The sequence below is a fragment of the Cupressus sempervirens genome, chromosome 11 (assembly GCF_028749045.1).
Source record: "Cupressus sempervirens isolate cs-2001-9-10 chromosome 11, ASM2874904v1, whole genome shotgun sequence".
Classification (NCBI taxonomy): Eukaryota; Viridiplantae; Streptophyta; class Pinopsida; order Cupressales; family Cupressaceae; genus Cupressus; species Cupressus sempervirens.
The window spans coordinates 547,470,775-547,496,017 of record NC_143128.1 but is presented as its reverse complement, the minus strand read 5'-3'; the positions used below and the strand labels follow the sequence as shown (position 1 = coordinate 547,496,017).

Here is a 25,243-nt window from a genome sequence, read left to right as displayed (position 1 = left end):
GCTGCACTATTATAATAAGTCAGGGTCATGCATTAAGTATTGATATGAAATCATGAACTACCAAATTTGCATAACCAAATGATGGCTTCTATACAAATAGTTAATCATTAGATACTTTTGTCAAAATCAAAAACATGGACTGAATTATGTATTTAAGCATGTATACTTAACTACTTAGTCTTGGTCTGATCAAATTGATCGAATACCCATGGTCTCTTGTGATTCTCTTTCACAAACAATTTTACAAATTCATACCGAAGCCAACTTAAATGGCCATTATAAATCTGAGAGACAATCAGCGAGTGCATCCTTATCGTGTGATTTTGGGTGTGATTATACCTTGGTGAGAATATCTTCAAACTCAAGAAGCCGCGTTTAATATCCAAGCTTGACGGAGGCCAATGTTAAGCAATAGAGATGAGAAGTTTGAAGATTCTGACATATATGAGGCAGCGATAAGTATTGTGATAAATCTCACCTTCTGTGTCACCACTACAAAGAAGAATGTGAAAGACACACAATTTAAGTTTCAGCAATATGTGCAATAAAAAATGATGGGTTTGTGCAACAATGAACAAATGCCATAGAAGAGGTTAGGTTGGCGCAGGTGAGTCAATTTGATGGAGAAATTGGGTATTGTGGAGGTCCTTTATACTACACTAGATGCATTCCTTGTATTGTCTCAACTCCTCTTTATATCAAGCCTCAACAAAATATCTGAAGACAACGTCACTTCTTGTAACATCAGGATTTTTCAACAACAACTTTCTTCATTTTTCTTTTGTCAGATTCATCTACACCTTACACCATCAACAGATCTTTAGATCGGTGTCTCCTCGGTGCCTGAACCGTTACATCTTATACCTATTCATAAGATTAAGACTCTACATTCTCAGAATTTCCATGGTATTTAGAATTGATCATTAGTACTGTTTTGTTGTTTGAGAATAGAACATTTCATGACAAAATCTACAGATTTAAGATATACGTGGTTTGATAAGGGTGTAGCCTATATTCAAAAGTATTTTTGAATTAAATGATGGCAATCAGTAATATCAAACAATGAATAAGATGAGAACATAAGTTTTATTACTTCCATAATCGGCTTCTATCATAAACATCAACTACTTCATTAGCAACCATGTAAACAAGTTCTATTGGCATTTTCTAATATTCTGAGCGAAAGGTAAACAACAGGACTCTATTCTGTGCACACAACTCTTACATTTTGTATCAATCGGACTCAAAAAAGACAAAGAAAACATGAGTGAAAGTTGGAAGTTAAAAACGATTTAGCACATCCTTACTTGGCAATGGGTTACTATGTCCTTCTTGGTGAACTCTTCAAATAGCCGCCGAATCCGATGTTCAGAGATGCACAAGAATGATTACGTGTAAGCTTAGAGATATGATATCGTGGCTAGACAGGATGATGTTGCAGGTGAAAAATGTATTGCAGAATGGTTGACGGATTTTAGCAGGGTGTTGAACGTATTTGCAAAAGAAGAATTTGAGACGGATATCTCAGGATACAAGGCAAATAGACTTCCTTTGATGGACAAATTCGGGTTGCAGAATAGTAAAGTGCTGAGACTATGGCGAAACCAGGAACAAACGGATATCTTGTTGGTGGTGTCCGAAAATGACGAAGGCAAACATATAAAAAAATATTGAATGGCTTTTTAGCTTCTGCCGTTACAAGACTCATGCACTTTGAATTCCATTGATTGGAAAAATGAATCGTTGGAACAAAGGTGAAAAAGTTATATTAATATTATTTAATGTTATATTATTATCTTGGTTAGATTATAATTAAGTATATACAAGGTGACATTATTGTATTATAAATCCTAATATAATAGTTCCACTTTGCAAATATTTAATTGTGATTTTAATCAAGATAGTGATATAATATTAAATGATATTACTACTTAATAAATAGAAGTAAGAATTTTATTTTATTTTATTTTTACTCATGTAACTTTCCATTTAGAAATTTGTAGTCAAGCTCTAACAATCTTGCCATGGCGACCTTTAGATCAAACCTGATATTCCTGATAACTAGGTCATATGATCATCCCATTTTCGGATGACCTCGTTTCGCAATGCTTCCCCTCCTTCTCGGGTCTTTATCCTGCATCATTCAAAACCATCATTCTCGCCAAAACATCAATTCATAATTCATAATTTGTTAAATAATATCGTTAGGAATTTCATCATAAATACTAACTAATTGAACAACGGCTAATAACTATATTCATTTCACATGAACTCAACGACTAAATTTAACTAACTTAAATTCATATAGTACTTTAGATCGATGCAACATCTTAAGATAACTACTTCAATTTCACATGAACATGAAAAATTATTTTGGTTCAACAGCTATATTTAGCTTAAAAAAAAATTAGGGCAAAAATTGGGATGTAACATACCCACCCCCTTAGGTTTTTCATCGTCCATGATGAAATAATAAAAAAATAAAAATAAAAATAAGAGAAATATTCAGTTTCCAGTTTTTGAAAATAGATAGGGGTATCTTTGAAAGATATCATGATAGTCTTCCCACGTAGCATTATCCTCTGTATACTGGTCCCACTGGACCTTGCACTGAGTTACTTCTTGATTTCGTAAGTGCAACTTACGTACCTCGAGTATTCTGGTTGGCTTTACCTCTACCACCCCTGGCTCTCGTACCTGCAACAACTTCCAATCAATCATGTGTTCATGGTGACTAACAAACTTTTTAAGGTAGGACACATGGAAGACGTTATGCATCCTTGCAAGGGCTAGAGGAAAAGCAATCCTGTAGGCTACTGGGTTAACTACCTCCAAAACTTCAAAGGGTCCCACATATCTGGGGGCCAATTTAGCATTTTTGCTGAATTTAATAGTACTTCTGAGGCTTAATTCTTAATAACACCTTGTCCCCTATAGTAAATTCTCTTGGTGTTCTTTTCGCATCAGCATAACTTTTTTGCCTGTCATTAGCTTTCTTCAATCTCTGGCGGATCTGAAGTACTTGTTCTTCCATTTCTAGAAGCATTTCCAGCCCAACTATAACTTTGTCTTCTAATCGATTCTAGCTTACTGGGGTTCTGCACTTATGACCATACAAGGCTTCAAAAGGTGCCATTTTAATCGAAGACTGATATGAGTTATTGTATGCAAATTCAACCAAAGGCAGATACGTTTCCCATTGATACTGTCGATCCATGCAATAAACCCTTAGAAGATCCTCTAATACTTGATTAACTCGCTCTGTCTGACCATCTGTCTCAGGATGATAGACTGAACTTATATTCAATTTAGTGCCCAAGGTTGAGAATAGTGTCTGCCAAAATATGGAAGTTATTCTTGTATCACGATCTGAAATAATTTTCTCTAGTACCCCATGTAATCTGAAAATTTCTTTTATGAACTTATGGGCTATCTCGGATGCTCCATCGGATAAATTCCCTGGAATAAAATGTGCTACCTTAGTCAATCGATCAACCACAACCAAAATAGTATTATGTTGATTCCGGTTCATAGGCAACCCCTGTACAAAGTCCATGGATATTACTTGCCATTTCGATTCAGGTACCTCATTTGGATGTAACAGGCCTGCTGGGTATCTATGTTCCGCTTTCACCTTCTGACACTCTAAGCAACTTGCTACAAACTCAATTATCTCTTTTTCCATTCCCTTCCAAAAGTATGAAGGTTTTATATTTGATAACATTTTCGTGACTCCTGGGTGTCTTGAATATGGAGTTGAATGAGACTCCCCTAGAATTAATCTACGTAACTTAGAATGATTGGGCACATAAATCCTGTGGCGATATCTCAACAATCCATCTTCCTCTAAATTAAAATCTGAATATTTGGGGTCCTGTGGATCTCTAATAAGTGCCAAACTGATTTCTGCATAAAAATCATCATGCTCCAAATGCTGTAAAATCTGATCCCTCAATTGAAATTTTACCTTAGTCATTGCTGAAATATGCCTTCTTCGACTTAAGGCATCGGCAACCTTATTTTCCTTTCCCTTAATGTAGCTTATGTCAAATTCATAATCTGCTAAGAACTCTAACCATCTCCTTTGTCTAGCATTTAGATTTTGCTGAGTAAAAATATATTTTAAGCTTTGATGATCAGATCGAAGTTCAAAGGGTTTTCCAATTAGATAATGTCTCCACATTTGTAAAGCGTGAATTATGGCTGCTAATTCTAGATCGTGTGGTGCATAATTTTGTTCATAATTCTTCAATTTTCTAGACTCGTAGGCAATGACTTAGCCCTCTTGCATTAACACAACCCCTAATCCTTCACCTGAAGCATCAATGATTACCACGAATGGTTTCTGTGGATCAGGGACTCTTAAAATAGGTGCAGTAGTTAGTCTTTCCTTCAGGAACTCAAAAGCTAATTGACATTTTTCTGTCCAAATAAATTTCTTTCCCTTTCTTTGAAGTGTTTGATTGGATAAGCTATTCTTGAAAAGTTTCTGACAAATTTCCTGTAAAATCCGGCTAACCCCATAAAACTCCTGACTTCAGACACGTTTCTAGGTATTGGCCATTCTTTGATCGCTTTAATCTTAAATGGATCTACTGCTATGCCTTGTGCTGAAATTATGTGTCCTAGATACTAAATTTCTTTCTGGTAGAAAGCACACTTGATAATTTCCCATATAATTTATGTTCTCTAAGTCTTTGTAGTACTATCTCTAAATGCTTTTGATATTCTTCTTCATTTCTAGAATAAATAAGAATATCATCTATGAATACCAACACAAATTTGTCTAGGCAATCGTGAAATATACTGTTCATTAAATTCATGAAGGTTGCAGGGGCATTAGTTAATCCAAACGGTAGCATTGTAAACTCATAATGTCCATATCTGGTTCTGAAGGCAGTTTGGTGTATGTCTGCTTCCTTAATTTGCAGCTGATGATATCCTGATCTCAAATCGATTTTCGAGAACACAGTCACACCCTTCATTTGATCAAATAGATCATCTATTCTAGGTAACGGATACTGATTTTTGATGGTGACCTTATTAAGCATCCGATAATCTATACATAGCCTCATGGTTCCGTCCTTCTTTCTTACGAATAATATAGGGGCTCCCCATGGTGAGACACTGGGTCAAATCATTTTTTTATCCAACATATCTTGTAATTGAATCTATAATTCCATAAGTTTTGTGGTGGTCATCCTGTACGGGGCTCTGGATATAGGTTCTGCTCCTAGTACTAAATCTATGGAGAAGTCAAATATCTGGGAAGGGGGTAGTCCAGGAAGTTCCTCAAGAAACACATCTTGATAGTTTTTTACATAGGGATATTTTTCTTCAAATGATTCTTTTAATTTTTGTTTAATTTCCCCATCTTCATAAATATAATCATCTCCGAATGTAGTTTCCCTTAAATCTTCAACTTTTACTGCAAATATTTCACAACCTTTTCTTCCATACCTCTTAAGCTGCATTGCTGAAATCTGCTGGGCTCTTATTTTATGTTTGACCCCTGAAATCCTTGCAGGCCTGCCTCTGTCATCCATACAACTTACTGTTTTGGCAAGGCAATCTACCTTAGCTTTGTGTTCGTTGAGCCAATTTATTCCTATGATAATGTCATAAGATCCTAATGGTGCTACGTATAAATTTAGTTCTGTGGAGAAGTTTAGAAAGTCAACCTGGGCTTCAAACAGACATTGCTCTACCCTAGCCCTTGTCTGGTTTGCATATTCGACTATCCACGGTTTTGCCATAAAACCAGATCTTTTTGAAAATTTACTTAATAATTTAGGTGAAATAAAACATTTTGTTGCTCCAGTATCAATAAGAATAGTTACGGAGTTACCATAAATCTTACCTGGTGTTTCAATGGGGCCTATTTGTTGCTCTACCTATTGGTTATCCAAGGCTGCATGAAGTCTTTGTTGAAAAAACTGTTGTTGCTGCGGCAAGGATGGGCATTGTTGCTGATTGAGGTTAGGGCACTGTCTTTTAAAATGATTTCCTTTGCAAATGAAACAACCTCCTGGTGGTCCTCTTTTCTCATTATTCCTGTCATTTTTGTTTATATGAACATTTCCCTGATTATCTCTGGTTCCACTACTTCTATTTTCAGGTTTGTTATTCTTAAAGTCCTTAAAATGTTTCCTTGGTGGTCCAAATTCAGCACCTTCTAAATTCCAATTGGTCTTTCTCTTACTGTCCCTAATAGAATCATCCTTAACCTTATGCTCTTGGCGCACAGCTTTTTCCAAAGCTTCTTCCATGGTTCGTGGAGCTAGGACATCTACGGCTTTAAAAAAGTGTCTTTTTGCTCAAAAGAATTTAATGACATTTCATAGTGATCAACTAAGGGACTTGCAAAAGAAAGGTAATAGGAAATTAGCTCTATGTAATTGAATTAGAATTGGAGTCCATGAAATTTCTTAATGGTGTTCTTTCTAAGTTGGAGGAATTAGACTCATATTTGTCCAAAGTTGATCACTTAGATTGGAGGCTTTTGAATTGGGCTTTGCATCCCTCAATGCTTGCTTTGGTCTAATTGAAGTTTATGAAACATCCTTATAATAAGGTGAGACCTATAGTTGCTTCTTGTCACAGTGAGATCATAAGGATGACAACTCTTGTAGCACCCTATAATAATGTGACTTTAAAGAAGGTTCTACAACTCATTGTGGAGAGTCTACATGTGTTACACAATGTCAAAGCACCTATTTTTGGTAAGAGGGCTCATATTTTAGAAATTATGGAAGAAACTAGATTATTTATCATTATGTTGGATCTCAAATGTGATAAATTGATTCTACAAATGTTTCCATGTTTTAAAACCAAAATCAGAAAATTGCATCTAGACAATGTGAGGGTTTGTTTGCAAACTATTCTTGCCTTGATCTTAGATGAGAATCAGACTTGTTAGCCATTTAGAAAAAGGAGCATAATATCTCACCCATGGCTTATGAGCTCTAAAAATGGTTGGTTAAGCAGAAGATTGGAAGTTCAACAATAGGTGATTGAAAATGTACTAATCTCAATGGGCTTACAAGTTGTACAATCTCCTAAAGAAGTAAGAACCAAATGAGAAGGGAGAAGATTTGTTTCGCATGTCACGAGATTTGGACATTTGATCGCAATTGTGGGGTTAGTGTTGAGTTTGGAAGATTGCTGCAAATGTATTGGCACTACCTGTACAATATGTGTTTTCCAAGTGCAGATCTCTCTCTCTCTCTCTCTCTATATATATATATATAAAAGAATAGAAGAGTCACATCTCTATATTAATCAATATTGGTTATTGTAAGTTAATTTTCATTAGACAATATCAAATATAATACACACACACATAAATAGATATATCTAATTGACGTTTAATCAAATGCAATAATGTTAAACTGATAACCATAGAGGGATCATCTCTAGATCAATTCAATTCAAATGAAGCTACAACATCAACACTTCCTCTTAGCTAGGGAGGATAAACACATGGTTACGTGTTATCTTAATGTAATATCAAGTTGGCATGATTAAGAATATATTTGATCAAAAGATACTCACAATTTACATATCATCTCATGATATCAGGAGCAATGGCCTTTGAATATCAAGTCACATGATATTCACCAAGTACTTCGAGTAATGGCCTTAGAATATTAAGTCACATGATATTCACCAAGTACTCAAAAAATGTCCATAGATAATATATCATCAATAATACTTACCATAGAAACATTCATGGTCTATTTAATGAACTACAACCACCATGCGAGTTATCATCTGTCATGATTTGCTTAGACATCATAAGATGTCCATCACAATAGAAGGCCATGGTCTGTTTAAATAACTTAATCCACCATGCAATTTATCATCTATCGTGATCTTTGTTGGGTGGATATTTTGCAACCGACAGTTTTGGGTAAAAATCCAGTCACAAAATAGAATGACTAGCCACGGTGTGTGAGATAGAATCTCTCCTACTTTAAAGGGAAGGCTCCCCCTTTTCACCGTTCCTTGGATCAACTCAAGGTAAGTAAGAAGTTGAGAGATTTTATAAAATGGGTGTTACTAATATCCTTTCTTATCTTTCAAGAAAGAATTCACTTACTCGTAGAGCGAGTAATGGGCAAGGTGAATCTCTAACTACACTTCTATCAAGAGTTGGAAACAATGATATTGATAAACCTTCATTAACTCAAAGACTAGTTAAAAATGTACCGGTTTGGCTCTTAAGTCCGATCGTACTTCTATATGGAAAAACTTTACAATTATGGCACAAAGACTCCTAAAAGTAAGAATAACTCAACTATTTTGCGAATTAAGAAAGAAGTATAAGCTATTGACAAAGCTTCTAGTTATACGCTTCCACAATTGCTCCTGGTCAAAGCTCTAGCTCCAATTGCTTCTTAACTCTTTTATATTCAATTCATAAGATACAATTACCCAAAACACAAGATAACATGAATCAAAGATAACTTAAATGAGTTATAGACAACGCTTACAACTCACACAAGTAACAATCCCACTTAATCAATGTTAAGTTTCAAATGCTCCTTTGTATTCACTTTTTCTCAAAATAGTGCTACACAAACAAAGTTCTGCTGGCGCAATTTCTCTAGAGCTCTCTTGCATAAAGATAATGATGATTTTACAATGAAGGAGCACTGCTTTATATCGGCACAAGAGTTGAGAAAAAGGTGCAGGAAAAGGGGGGAGTAACTCAACCAACTTTGACCTAGTCTAACTACAAGAGAAAATATAGGGTTACATGCAACTGCACATGCAACTCGCATTACATGTAATTACACTTTTTCATGTAATGTATCCTTTTAAAGCTACTAACATGAAATAAAAACAAAAACAACAGTCTCAAAGATTGTTTCTCAGTGTCTTAAATTTGACGATGATGTCACGCATTGTGGGAAGATCAACAATTTCCATGGTCTTTGATATGGCTTCTACTCTCACTGCATTTGCATACACTGATTGCACAACTTTGGAATTTGCTGCCATAGTATCTAACAAGTGTTTTGTCAAGGATTTATACAAGACAAACTTGTTCATTGTGTGCGAACCAAAGTCTTCAGAATCTACATCAACATTGATCCTGATTGTATATTCCGAGCTTACCCTTTCAACTGCAATGAGATTACTAGAATCATCAATAACATGGCATCCCATTTGTTCTAAGTCACAAGTAACACTTGTTTCAACTACTTGACAATCTCCAAAGGCCGCTTGGAACTTTGTGATCAGCTTCCTCAATGTTTCCTTTTTGTGACCAATGAGCCCTTAAACTCTGAAGAACATTTCACATGACGGAAGAATGTCACATGAGACCAAGGCATCTAGATCAAATCTTACCATTTCATCCCAATCATCGAGGATTTCCTTCAAATTATCCGCTTCTTGAGTCAAAGAAGAAATTAAGTTTCGCTCCATTTCATTTATCTCTTTGACATGCCTAAGAACTGGAAATGTATTTGTGATGGCTCAGACTCCTTTAGAAATGATTTTCTGCATCCAAGACTTGGCAGCTTCAATCAACTTTCTCTCCTTATAAGTGACATAACAACAACACTCTGAGAAGATTGTTGCCGAATGACCTCGTTTAGGTGAGAAACCTCCTGTTTTAGTTGATTTTTCTTCTTCCATAGCTCGTGATTGCTCTTTGATATATTAGCCAATGCATCATAAGCATCTTGCAAACAACTCAAACGTGATTGCTTCCCGATTTCAACCTTAGTAAACTTGTAATCAGAACAAGTAAGTTCTTCAATAGGTTTGTCCACCAAGGGCTCAACAACTTCAACAAATTTGGCTTTATTTGAATCAACGAAAATCCTTGAAACAATCTTATCTTTCAAAGATTTAGATTTGGTCTTCTTAACAGGGAGATTGTCCGAAGGAACAACTACTTTTTTTCTCTTTGTTGATATTTTGCTCAACCATGCAGGTACGTTGAAACTTTCATCCGTAGAAACAGATATAGTGGAGATCATTGGCATTGATCCAGATTGTATTTCCGTTGCAACAGAACAAGATTCAGTCTGCACAGCTAAAGGCATAGGAACATGTTCAGAAGATTCTGTCATTAAAAGCTCAAACCTGTCAAAGACATATCAAGTTGGGAAACTTGACCACTAGTAAGAGTTGGAAAATCCTTAAACACATTTGCTAAATGTTCATATTGTTCATTTGCAAGAATGCGAGGAGCAGTAGAAGAAATAGGAAGAGCCATTATATTGACTTCCGAGATTGGAATTGAGGGAGTGAAAACAATGGAGAATGAATCCACATCGTCATCTACTTCATGCAGAAAAGACTCTTCATGTATAGATAGTGCACAAGCTTGTGCAAGCTTTGGGGGAGATATGATCCTGACTTCCACTTCTTCGTCTGAATTTTCTTTATTAGATTTTGTCTCCAATTCTTCTGATTCTTTAGCAAAACTTTCACAATCCAAGCCCATCTTAGGATTTACTCTTTTAAGACCTTCATTTTTCAACCATTTATTGGTGTTTACTTAAATTGATTGAAATCTATCCATGATAGATGTACCTTCCTTTTGTTGCCACTAAATAGGAAAAGGGCACTTCTTATCATAGCCTGCTTGATGAAATTCCAGATCAAGGATGTTGCAATCATCTTCAATTTGGAAATCTGAAGGGATCTCCAACATGTTAAGATCGATTATTTGCTACAGGGTTAATCTGCAGTAGTCCATCTTCATGATGTCAAGCTCTGTCCTCATATCAATCCAGATGTCCTCAATGCGATGAACATGATTGTAAGCACTTTTCATTTGAGAATTCATCTCTCGGTAATCAAAGTCAAATTTGGCCTCAAACTTCTTCAAGGTGATCAACTGCAACTCAGCTTCCATGTTCTTTTCTTTAGGTATAGAATTGATCGAATAGTTGCCAATAGCCAAGGGTTTAGCTGAGGTAATGCCAAAACCAGGCCTATGCATAGCATGCGGATCACTTTGCATGTCTATGAGTTGTCTAGCTAATTCCATCAAGATGATTTGATCTGTAGCATACCTAGGTAAGGTATACAGCTCGCCTTTTCCCATGCTACATCAGATACTCTTTTGATAGATAACTGTTTATTAAACAAGCATTGGAAATACCCAAAGAAGGCATCTGGGGTAATGAAATTTACTATTTGCCAAAGTGATTTGGTCATAGTAATCTCAAATGGGAACTTGAAGACGATCCAACAACAATGTAAACAAGGTAAGAGTTCATGTAGAAGGGTGCTGAAGTTCCGAAGTTGCCTATCTATTGACAAAGGGCAGTGCTCATGAGCTCTCCCCAAAAGATGTGTTCTTTATTTTCTATTATTTGAAAGAGGAACTTATGCATCCATGAATCAAAATCAATAGAATCTTTGAGACTGCAAATTCTACTGAGAAGAATGATGAGATCCTTATATTCTTGTTTGAAGTTAGACCAATGAATTTTTTGTAGCTATCTAGAGAAGTTGTTCCTTTTATTGTCTAACCAGAATAGGTTGGCAAACTTCCAATAGTCACCCTTTTGCCCATTCCAACATGCCAAAGATGATTCTTTGGTTAAATTTGCACATTCTACTTTATGTGGTACTTTAAAGATCTGTTCAATAACCTTAGAATCAAGGCTAATGATGACCTTGCCTAAATGTCCTTGATAACCTTCATCTTCAGAGTAAAACGCTGTGCACATCCGAGAACGAAATTAGATTCTATGGCTGCCATAGGAAATGTAGACACCGAGTGAATGTTACTTCTATTGATACACTTCATTTCGTGATCAACTAGAGTTTCAACTCTCTGTAAAAAATCAGCCACATCCACATGACCAATCTTCGTGTCCATCACATTATCAAGAATAGATATGATTGATGAGGGAGCTGCATGAGCCAACTCTTTATTTCATTTTTCCTTTGGATTTTGATGGTGAGGATATTTCTTGTGCTTTTACTACAACACAAAAAATCCCAAAACATAAATACATCATCGAATGGAATCGCCATACAAGTTGATTTGTGATCAACAACAAAGATTTGGAAACAAATTGGAGACTTTGTAGATCTGATGAAATGATTTCAAAAGAAATCATATGCATATGCAGTGAATGAAATTGAAATGAATGAAATGCAGAATGAAGTGTTATGAAGGTGGAAAATGGAAGATAGAATAAAACAGAATGAAATGAGAATGTATGAAGGTGAAATGCATGGGAATGCATGCAAATGAAACTTGTTGATTTTCAAATGTGACTTAGGATTTTCAAGGCATTATTGCATGAAAAATGAGTACATGTAAGTGCAACATGTAACGGGAGATGAAAAGTGAGATGAGATATGAATGTGGATGATGGATGCACTTTACATGCAAGTGCGAATGGAGAATGAGATGAAAAGCATGAAAAATGCGGAAACATGTATTTGCTCATGGAGACACAAAGGCATATGGATTGATGAAAATGGAAAATGGAAGAGGGATAATGAGCTTTATAGTCACCTTTGGTGAAAAGATGAAGTCTAAGTACATGAAAGATGAAAACATCTTTTCGACTATTGAAAAAGTGACTTTTAATCAAAATTGGACCTTTTGGATGCAATTACACGTAAGGCATTTTGTGTAATCATGTCGTGTCAATGAATGCGAAAAGTGAGATGAGTGAAAATGGAAGCGGAAAGTGGAATTACATGCATGTATGGATAGTGAATGAGATGGAAAACATATAATCGCACTTTTCGAATGAGATTTGAGATGTTGTGGCATGGAAACGGAAAGTGGAACGTGATGATGCTTTTGCATGAAGTGAAACAACATGTAATGCCCCGCTCGGAGATCCTTGGAACAAGGATAAATATAAGCCAAGATAATTTTTTTTTACAAGTGTATGAGCACATGACAATAACATACACGGATAACAAAGATCAACGGAAGACTGTCCAACAACCAACCACCAAAGATCTCCAAGCGTCACTACTGACCAAAACATAAACAAGAAAACATAAAAGATCAACCAAGCTAAAAGACAAATGCTGACTCTTGAAAAATGGCTAAGCCTAAAATCTTGAAGCCTTGAAATTTGGCTAAGTCTGAATTTATGAAGCCTTGAAATTTTCTAGAATCTTTATCTTAGCCCGTAGAGGTCTAGAACCTATCTCAAATGAATCGTCGCATATATTAAAATATATCTTAAGTAACTTAAACAATATATTTTAAACCCCAAAGGACTGACTACGCAAGATACACAACCGGAATCAAAATGCGACACCAAAGGATTGAAAAACACCGAAGAGGGTATTCGAAACACTTCCCAAAAAGTTTAGGTCTTACCAAAAAGTGCCTGCTGCCCGCCCGCACAGGTTTTCGCAATTTCTGGGCGATACTTTAAATCAGCACTGGGTGATACTTCTAAAGAAGCAAGGCAACATTTTCAGGGATGAGGCGATACAACTCACAAGGGCATGCGATACTTTAAGGGTATTGTATGACAGTTCTTAAAAGGGGGTGCGATACTTTCCAGTATTGCATGATATTCCTTCTTAAGAGGTGCGATACTTTTTAGTATCGCATGACAGAATCCTAATGGGCATGCGATACTTTATTGTATTGCACCATGCTGACACATGGTTGCCCAGGTAAAACAAGAAACACTAAAAAGACAAAGAAGAAGGTAAAACAAAGTATAAATCCTCCACACCGGGGAGTACTGGAACCACATTTCGAGGCAAGAACACTCGAACCAAATCTGAAAGACGGAAAGAACAACAACTAACCATCTAACAAACAGTAAGAAGTAAAAGTCCGAAAGGAAACATCACAGTGTACTAAAAGCAACCTTGTAATAACACAATTAACATTGCAATGAACAAAACAACTAAGTACGTGGTTCTTCCCAACCGTCAATAACATCATAAGACCATCGTGGGCCCTAGCCATCCCCTGCGCGTAACATCCCAAGCCATTGACCAGATCGTCGGTACTATCGTAATAGGGACGTCACTATTAAACATGCTACAACATAAGCATAAGGAAATCTAACATGCTAGCAACAGAGCATAAGATAATCCTACAAGTAAATAACATCACCTATCACATGCTAATCATCATAATAAGGAAATGCATTAGTAACTAACATCATCAAAACATGATATACAAGCATCCCAATGAAAGCATAAGTCACTAGAAAGTATACTCCGGAAATCGAAGTACCAAGTGAAACATCCAGCCACAATCGCGCTAGAACAATAGACCATCTCTGTACACCGGTCCCTAGCAGTGGTGAAGGTAGCTACACCTCCCAACCACGTGGCACCCATAGGTCCACACCCACCGTGCTGATGGAGATAATGATCCAACCACAAACACACGTAGAACAACATCCATGGCTAACACACACGCCAAGCAGTATGATGACTGAATCTAAGACATAGAGAATGCATAAACTATAGGTCCTAGTTAGACATCTCAATGGGCTACTACATAGGGGTTGACATCATGGAGAGTCACTTGGCATCGACAAGCCCAAGCTAGTATTGGCAGCATCAACTTCTTAACGGAAGGTGCACAATTCTAGGCAGCATCAACTTCCCAACGGAAGGCGCATAATTCCCACTTTTTAATTATCTTATATTTTATTACCACGCAAATGTTTTAATTTAGTTATCACTTATATGAAATTTCTTCTGCCAACCAATGGGAAATAGTCACCAGGTTGCAGGATAGAATCCCCTCCATACGCTACCCTACCCTACCCATGGTCATACAACAATGAGTGCCCGTAGGCATGCAAACTCCCAACCCAACCCTAATGATCATGACTTCCGGAACTACCACAGATGATCGGGCACCATAGGTCACTCAACAAATGTACGCGTACGTACTCGTGTGTGGCGCACCACCATCACGAAGATCAAAACACGAGGACTGGATGAGAACACAAGCAGAAAGTCACTCAACTGAAAACAGACTTGGGAGGACGGACGCAACATGCATCCTAATGGAGCATAAAAGTGCAATAGTGGTTTGATTGATATCCGAACGAATCATCTAGGTTCACGAACTGCATTGTGCCGAGAAAACCCAAGAACACAGGGCGGCACACAAAACGAGGTAAAAATCCCAAAATTTGATTTTTTTTCGAAATTAAAACCCATTTGGTCTTTGGGCATAAAAACCCCAAAAATCCAAAAATAAATGAATTTGGACACCACATGCAAAAACGACCAGCATAATGGCTCAAAATCCCAAACCCCCATCCTGAAAACAAGGGAAACGTTCATACCCGACCAACCGGGCAGAACCAGCAAACAGAAATGAAGGGGAACACTAGTTCTCAACCTCCTAACATACTGCTACTAGAAACGGAAGCTGAAACGGAATGAAAACAATAAAATGGGAAGACCCTACCTGACAGCAAAAGGGGTAGAAAGTTAGAAACCGAAACCCGCGCAATAAAATAAATAACTCGCCAAATCTGTTGAAAGTGACAACAAAGCATAAACTCCCCTAGCTGAATCCAACGAGACCGACCTCGCGAAAAACCCACGCTCACAGCTCCTAGAACGAACAGAATTCGAATCCTTCAGAAGAGGATTCTCAAAAGCTTTCCAAATTCTAAAATCCAAATTAGAAGAAGTGAGGAATTAAAATTCTTTTTCAACACTTATTCACTTTTTGAGTGAATAGTTGATTAGGGCAAATAGCCAACTTTAGCAGCTAGACTCCAAATCGACCCAAACAAAAATAGGTTATTCTCTGTAACGGAAATTCACTTAAGGCTAAGCTGCCAGAAATTAAATCCGAAAAGATTTCAAACGTGAAAACCCAAAATCACAAAAAATCACTTAACACTTTCGTGACAGAGCGAACCTCTAAATGCATAGACACGCTAACTGGTCTAATCACATAATGCAGAGGAGTTTGGATTTACTAATCACTGAAAGGTTTTAATTAAAATAATTAAAATAAGGATATGTCGACCATATAGGGACGACATTGGTAAAATATGAATAGCTGAATCACTACTGTCACGTGCCATTGCCAGGGATATAAATCCTGCACACTAAAACACATGATCAAGTGCAATTACATATAATATAATAGTTGAAGCAATTAATGCATTAAATATCTAATTAATCCATTTACATCACTCACGTTCGCAGAAAGCGTAAAATTACAAGTCTGAAGTAAATAACTGTAGCATAAAAATCCATCTCATAACATAATCAACCAATATGTCCAATAAACCATATAATATCATCATAAATCTACTGTCATCTCAAAAATAGCATCAACATGCAAATATGATAAACTGAACAACATAGCAGTAAAGCATCTATGGTACTGAATCAAAGTATAACATCTGACATATAATAAGAGTATCAAGTATCTCTCGAATCAAAATAGACAAGGTACAGATTGCAAACACGAGAGGCACTACACAACAAGTTCTTGGGAAAGAACTTGTGACTTCTCCAAAGTGGAGAAAACTGACAAGCAAGCACAAAACACAAAAACATAAAAGAAAAACGTACCTTTGGAAAGTGACTCAAACATGCCAAGATGCAAAACACTTCAATACACAAATTCGAAATTGGAACTTGGGAAAGAACCAAAAACATGAAAATGAACAAATTCTTCATTTTTAAAGGAAAAATGCACTTTCCATGGCATAGATTTCAACAAGTGGCAATCATCAAATTATGTGTATAAAATCAACAAGATGAGCACAAATTAAATAGCAAGAAAGAAGAAGTCCACTTACATGAAGATTAATTGTCAAAAATGAAGGAAAAAGATACTCCAACGTTGAAAAATTCTTCAAAAATGGTAAGACTTTTTCGAACTTTGCAAATTCGAATGGGAGAGGGCAGAAAACAAGGAGTACTTGTTAAAAGATGCCAAAACATGCCCTATTCATGCTCCATAATCCAACATTTTTGGATATGCATGCTCATGGGACATTTTTGGTGAAAAACGTGTTTCACCAAGGAGCATGAGCAAATCAATTTGGTGTTTAAACATCAAATCATGCACCAATATGCAATGTAATCACCAAATAAGACCAGATCCATTCATATTAGAGCAAAAATGTTGATAAAAAATGGATGCATTTGGAGTTTTCTTCAAAAACATGCCCTAGAATACAACTTCCAAAAATGATTTTCAGCATAGTAAATCCATTCTTGATGCAAGAAAACTCATTGCCAAACAAAAATGCCTTCAATAGAGAAGATTTGATGCAAATCCACCAATAAAATCTCCTTCAATGATCAAAATTGGGTTTTTGGAAGGCAAATACATGCATTTCTTCAAAATCAGACTTTTTGAAGGGCAATACACATTTCAAAACATGCTTTTAGTTTAAGTCGGACCTTTTTGGGTGCATAGCATGTTTAAAAATCCTTCAACAAGACAAATCAGACCTTTTGGAGGCAATGACATGTTTTAAAATGTGCAAGTGATCAAAATTGCACCTTTTGGAGGGCAATGCACATTTTAAGTTACATCTCACATTTTTGATGCAAAGACATAAAAACTTACCTTTTGATGCAATGACATCAAAAAGGTCCACTTTCGATAGCCTTTTGATGTAATGACATTAAAAAGGTCCACTTATGATTCCAAGTTGAATTTTATTTGAGTGACATGTAAAATGTCCACTTTTGATGGATTTTACATGTAATTACATATAAAAGGTCCACTTTTAATAACTTAAAGTCATTTAATCAACTTAATTTCATAAAAGTGTTACTAAATGAGATATAAACAATATTTATATATTATATTTAAAAATACAACACATAAATATCATTTAAAAAGTAACATTTAAATGAGCATTTGATTTAAAAATTAAAAATTAAACAGAAACTATATAACTTATATAGTCACTTTAAGTGAAAAATCAAAGAGTAACTCAACTTAAAATTATAACATAAAGTGCACTATAGTCATTTTAAGCGAAAAATTTAAAATTAAAGTAACTTAAAAACATAACAAAAAGTGAATTCAACTTATATTTATGAAAAAGTGAAAGTCAAAATAAAAAATATAACATGTAATTTTTAATTCGTGCTGTTGCATTAAAAAGGTCCATTTTTAAGGCACTAAAACAACCATAACTCTTGATTGACAACTCCGATTGAGCTCTAGGTTAGACTGAATTGAAAGAAAAATTGAAAGCATGACATGAGAAAAACAAAAAGACTAAAAACCAACAAATGCAAACTCAAAAGCAAAGAAAAGGACGATGAAAGCTTCAAAAATCAAGCAAAGACTCGACAGAAAGCAAAACGAAAAAGACTTGATGAAAGCCTTCAATAAAACGATTTGATATACGAATTGAAATGAATCGATCGATCAACATTAAGCAATTGAATATCAAATTCAAACTTAGAGATATGTGAAACTAACTTGGAAAAGTTTTGTGCTGTTACCAACATTTTGTGGTGACAAAATGCAGGACAATAATCTTTTTAGACATCATAAGGTATCTATCACAATAGAAGGCCATGGTCTGTTTAAGGAATTTAATCCACCATGCAAGTTATCATCTATCATCATCTTCTTAGATATCATCATAATAGAAGATTAAGTTATTGAAAGATCGTCACTTCTCAATAACTTCTACAGATACAAGTGATAATCATTTGGAAGTTGTCACTTCCTCATGATGTACAGAGGTGGTAGGCCCATCAAAATCATGCAGTCGCACACATGGATTTTCAAACTCTCTTTGAATATCAATCTTTTGGGCTCCTCATCCAATGTTGGCTTTGATGAAGTGTTAGACTCCCTCTGAATTTGATATCGATCTTCCTTTTCCTACAAGAACATCCTCAAAGAGAAAGGAAAAGATCAAGGCAAATAAGTCCTATAGTACGCATTAAAATAAAAATAAGAGAGACTGATATAATATTCAAGGATAATAAATAATTCTACATAATAATATAAGACCATTCCAATATAATATAGATAAATATCTAATTTAGATGTATACGCTTTGAACATGTATGCACATATTCTATCTTCTATATGTATACTATTATCTATATTTTCAACATATTATTTCCTTATTAATGCCTCATAATAATCTAAGATGACGAATTTCTCAATCTATATTCACTTATATTCATAAGAAACAAACACTTTATACTTATCTCCAACATTACCTTAATATCCCCTTCAAATTAACTCTTTGACTAATGAATATACTCTTCTTATGTTTATTTGTCTTATATATAGATTGTTGCCTATTATAAATTCCATGGATCTCTTGTTTAATACTTCCTCTTAACTTCTCTCTCCTATTGGTTGCTGCAATGACACCTTATTTTACTTCGTATTTAATATTGTACGATATATATAAGTTGGTGAACATATTCCTTTTCTTTACACCATTCAAAATTCCCGTCCTCCTTTAATTCCCCAGCCTTTGCTTACTTTTAATGAATATAACTATTGTACCACTTTAGTACAAATGTTAGTTTAATTTACCATGATTATAGGATGCACCATAGATATTCTTGGTATCCTTCTAGCCAGTTTATTATCTTGTCTTGCTTTTTAGATCTGCTTATATGAAGTCTCAGTACCATCGTAAATAATCCTTATCGACACTTTTATTCCACTTTTCTTTCAATCAACTCAAACATTTAATGTGCCTCTCATTCTATTGGCAATAGCAGGGGACAACCCACCAGATACGAGACTTCTTTGATTGGTAGACAAGATCAAAAGTTCTACAATAAAGTTTGATCGTTGACTTTATTCTCTAAAGGATTATTGTTTGCATGTAGTGGGACCCTTGTCTTACGTGACAAATGGTCTAAGAATTATTTGTTTCCTTTTCCTCCTTTTGCTGCCCACTGTGTATTTGTATTTACAACAGGTACCTCAACATCTTAGTTCACACGTGAGTACTCTTAGTCGTGTACATGTTTTAATGGTCAACATGTAATTAGATACAATTTATTCACCCTTGATATTATCAACTACCATCTCATAAGCATGCTAAAGAGGGAGAGAAGGTAAAGACCTAGAGTAAGGTCACCAAGGTTCCATTCGTGCATTTCAATAGTACTCCGATGCACATTTGTAGTGATTTCTACAAGAGAGTGAGTGCTTGTTGGACTAGGTGGATTGTCGGTTTTATAGACTGATATAACATATTGTCCCTTTTGTTTGGATCACGACCTACTTCTTGCTTGAATGTTGATTACAATCTACTAATAGACAAAATTTTTGTAATCTTTGATTTCTTTGATCATTCTTTCTCACATTTGCAGCCTGACTTTGACACCATGTTGAATTTGGAGGGTTGCTGCAAATGTATTTGTACTGCCTGTATGGTATGTGTTTTCCAAGTGCATATCAGAATACACACACACACACACACACATATTGGAGTAGAAGAGGCATGTCTCTATGTTAATCAATATTGGTTATTGTAAGTTAATTTCCATCAGACAATATCAACAATAATATAATATATATATATAAAAGTAGATATGTTGAATTGATGTTTAATCATGCAATAATGTTTAACCAATAAGCATAGAGGGATTGTCTCTACATCAATTCAATCTGTCTTAAGCTACAACATCAACAGTTAGTAAGGAAGATAAATTGGTCAAAAAAGCTTTGACTAGAAATGAAGAAGATAGAAATTTAATAACTTTGTTTTAACAAAATAAAACAAATGCTTTTCAGGAGATGGACTCAGTTGTTGTTTTAGGTAAGGGACATACAAATTTCTATATTGGTGACTTGGAGGTTATTATTGACAAACATTTTGATGATGATGCTCTTACTCAAGGAGAGAGCATGTTGGAGACTGAAGATGTTTCCAAGGAAGAAAAGGAATCTTCATTAAATAAGAAATTGCTTAAAATTGATGGCACAACAACCTTGACTATGAGTACTTTGTAGTGGTAGTGGTATGTACTATGGACATAGGTAGTGGTATGGCAGAGAGTGAGAGGGCCTCTATTCTTGTGGACTATGATTGCTCTGTTGATCATGGCGTGCCAATTTCTCTAGGGAATGAGGAGGACATAGAAAAAATCAGGATGCTGCAAGAGGAGAGGAAGAAAATGGTTATGGAAGAGAAAGGGAAAGAACAAATTACCTAGGAACATTCCTCTTTTGAAAACTGTGGATCCGGATGAGCATAATGTTAAGCGTCTAGTTAAAGATCTTAAGGACAAGTGTGATCCGCCTCTGGCTGTTCCGCAAATGACTAAGGCTATCTCTATGTACTCCTTTCAATTGGAGAAATGGTATTTCTAGGAAATTAAATCTTTACAGCTCAAGTACAGGGCCCTGGCGGCCAAATTTGATGATTTCCAGGACTAGTTTTGCATTGATAAGGTTTTGAAGGAGATTTTTGTTGAGGGTGGTTTGGAGAAGAGGGTTAATGAATTGATGGAGAGAATGGGGAATTTGGAAAGTAGTATGGTGATCCTCATCCAAAAAAGTCATGATATTCTTGGGTCCTCAGTTGATAATTTCCACAGAGTGTTGGGTATGCTCAAAGTAGGCTTTGTTTCTGCTTTGAACCTGGTTGTGGAAACTGGTGATATGGCTAGGTAAATCTCTGGTTCGGGGAAACAAACTCACACTATGACGAGGAAGTTGGCGGCTGATACTCCTTAGGCTCTGCTTGATATGAAGCCTTTTGTGCGTAACTTGTCAGGGCTAAAGGGGGACATGATGGCTTGCATCAAAGAGTTGCTCAATGTCTCTAGTTCTCTTCTGTCTATTGGTTTTGGTTTCTAGATTTTGGGTTTTTGTTGTTAGTGTTTGTTGGGTTTCATCTGTTGGTGTTGCTGGTTTACAACAGTCTCTTTGTGGGTCTTCCTTTGATTATCTCTATGTAACCTTTTGTAATAGGATTTTAGGTTCCCTCAAAACCTGCTTTTTGCCATTAATTGAAAGGTATGATGAACCATATGTTCTTAATAGCACTGGTCCACTTATGCATGATAGTGTTTTTGATGACGAAACTAATAACTTTAATGGTCCCAAATTTGGTGAGAGAGTGAATGTCATTGATGATGCCCATTTGGTTTATTTCCAAATGGATAAGATCAACACGTTGCTAGAAAAGGTATATATTACAAATCTGAAACTGTTGCAACACATGGTGAATTGTCTATTAACCAAGGGTCTTCCATAACTTGTGAATTTAAAATATATCAAGAAGTTGACACTCAAAGAGCTGATTTGGAGGACCATTCAAAAAGTGCATTTCAAGAAGATGGTGTTGAGAAACATACTTTGAAGAATCATCTAAAGGGCATGGGTGATGCTCACAAGATCATTGAAGACCTCTAACATAGTGCTTGGTTTGAAAGGAGGCAAAAGGCCATAGAGGGCGATTCTTATTTTATAGACTCATAGGCGGCCAAAGTAGCTTTTGGATCAACAAAACCTAACTATTTGTATTTGCTTGCAAACAAGGATCATATCTTAAAGGTTGCTGAAGTGTATGTTGATAAATTGAAGGGAAAGGAGAATGAGGTCAATAAGATCATCATGGAGCTGAAAGATACTAAGGAGATATTGGAGAATACACAAAAGGCTCTTCAAGAAGCAAAAAATTAGATTGCTTTTCCTATCCATTTCAAGGAGCAAGAGAGAAAAGAAAGAACTAAGTTAATCAAGTAAATGATTAAGGAACTTGAAAGTATACAACAGACTTGTGATTTGGACTACTATCACCAAAGCTCAAGCAATAAAAATTGGGACCAACTAGAACCTTGGTATGAATTTGGAGTAAAGGATAATCTTCAACTATTTGACAAATTTTCAATTGAGGTAGATGTGGTTGTGTCTTATAAAAACTCACTCTTTGAGATGAGTGTTGTCTGGACATTTGATGATCCATTCTTTGAGTTGGATTAGGAAGTTCCTTTTGACTCCAGTGATGAGAATGAAATTGATTGCGGGATTTGGGACCAAGGTGTAGTTTTTAGTGATGAGTTTTGGTCACAAGATTGGAATAGTGGATCAATTTCTAGATTTAGTACTGCTGCCCACTTTCTGATCAGCTTACACATGGGTTCAAATTCCGATCTACAAATGAGTTGGATGGATTCTTTGGTTCAACAACTAAGTGGTTCTTGGTTGAGGATTGATAGTAGATGTGATTTGATCAAAGGAGACGGATTTTCAGGTACTTCCTTACTCATGATTCCTATGTACTTGAATGATATTTCAGATTGTTTACTATTGAACTAGTTCCTTTGCATTGTTGGTGTTGGACCTTAGCCTTTGAGAAGTTTGATTTTGTGCACCTGCAAACTTTGGTGCAGCTAGTTGTGGGACATCTTGTGGGACTCATTTATTCTTTACTTCCACTTGGGAGAATTTGGGCACCTGTGCTCACTTTGTAATATTAGAATATGTGCTTTCAGATGATGTTGGGTTGAATGCAGCAACTAGGGTTTGTTGGAATATTTGATTTCCCTACACTAGCACTTGGAGGCTATTCATCAATGTCATTATTATAGTGGTTGATCATAAAAGTAATACTTGGTTAGTTGATTTCAAGTATTGTTATGCTGACTTCTATTCCAATTCCTTGACAATTAAAGATCATTTTCTTATTTAGGTCTTCGTTAGGGGAAATACTACGATTTCACTTTTTGGTTGGGTGCGATTATTCTTTCTGTTACCTTGGATTGTGATTGGCAAGGAGTTTTTTGATATTTTTTGAGCTGCCTTGGCAAGATATATTCCATGACGCTCATTTCAACCCTCCTAGAGTTTTTAGACCCATAAGAGTTGTTCTAGTTTACACCAGTAGCTTAGGATGAGTTGATATGATTTTTCGTGTGCTTATGATGGGTGTTTTGCACTTCCATGAAGGTTTATTTGGAGTTGGAGGGTTGTTCGGTGTTCTTAGTTCCTCAAGATACGTTTATCACCTTATATAATTGCGTGATGATTTGGGATCTTGGAATTGTGAAGTTTGGTGCTTTACTTTACTCGGATCTTGGTGAGTAGCTTCATAACTCTGGGTATGGTGATGTTTACATTAGAGTAGCACAAATAGATTGGTTGACACATTCTTGAGGTTGATATGAGATTTAAGTTTAGTTATTAGTTCAAATTCGATTCAAAATACGGGTTCGCTAGTATGGCAAAAACTTGGAAAGGGTTTTGGGTTCATTCGTACAAAAACATGTAAAAATTAAAAAAAAAAATATATACATATTTGTGAAGCCTAGAAGCATAGAGTATCATAAAATAATATGATTTAATCATTTAAACAACAAAAAACACCATAGGTATAAACTTTAAACATGTAATCATAACATCATGAATCAAGATCATACCATCATATATTTCAATTTTCAAGTTCAACACCAAAGATTCAAATTCAAAACAATAAAATTAAATCATGATCCATGAAACATAACAACAAGTTCAAGTATCGTTGTTTCAAGTTCAAGTTTCAACTAATCGGAAGTATAAAATTTTAATATTCATCATATTCATCTTCTTCTTCTCATTCTCTTCATCGTAGTCCTTCCGCAATAGTTGACTCAGCAATAGAGCTAAGGCCAATGGGATCATGACCAACAACAATAGTATAGGCATCAAAATTTTCAAAGTCTTCAATTGTAATCCGAGAAGCAGAAACATCCAAGTCCGCCAACTTTGCATCTACAACCCACCTCTTTGTCTCCCCTTCTTCGTATTCTTTAGTCTTGTGCAAGAGGAGACGCAAGTTGTAATGCACAAATACAAAGTTCTCCGCTCTTTTTGTCTGCAACCTATTGCGCTTCACTAAATGGATGAAAGAATATGTGCTCCAATTTCTCTTTGAAGTGGATGAACTAACAATCTATGAAGCATGACATGTAAACAATTCAAATAAAATTTAAAATGTATCTTGAATTTAGAATTTCTAGCAATTTATGTAGAAATTCACCCGAGTTTGCACCAAATTCGATTTGGGCAGCTGAAATTTGCCTAGGTTTGAATTCCTGGATTGTGGGTTCGAAATTCGAACCAGCCCCAAGAAAATCGAATCTTGTTTGAACTTGGGCCGAACTGGACGAGTATTTTGAACTGGTTCGAACCCAGGTAGGGTTTTGGGGGCAAAACCACGAACCCAGGTAACTAAGGATTTAAGCATTACGGTTCAAGATGCAGGTGTAGATTGCTCAAGGGCAAACAATCTCCGAGAAGGGAGGACTATAATGCCAATTAAATTACTAATTTTTAAGTTGT

At 35.7% G+C, this 25,243-nt stretch overlaps 1 protein-coding gene across 5 annotated transcripts in view; it reads left to right on the top strand.

The window, feature by feature from the left end:
* LOC149530789 (galactomannan galactosyltransferase 1-like) overlaps positions 1 to 25,243 on the top strand; it is a 219,139-nt gene that overhangs the window by 80,466 nt on the left and 113,430 nt on the right. The gene's annotated exons all lie outside the window — the stretch shown is intronic.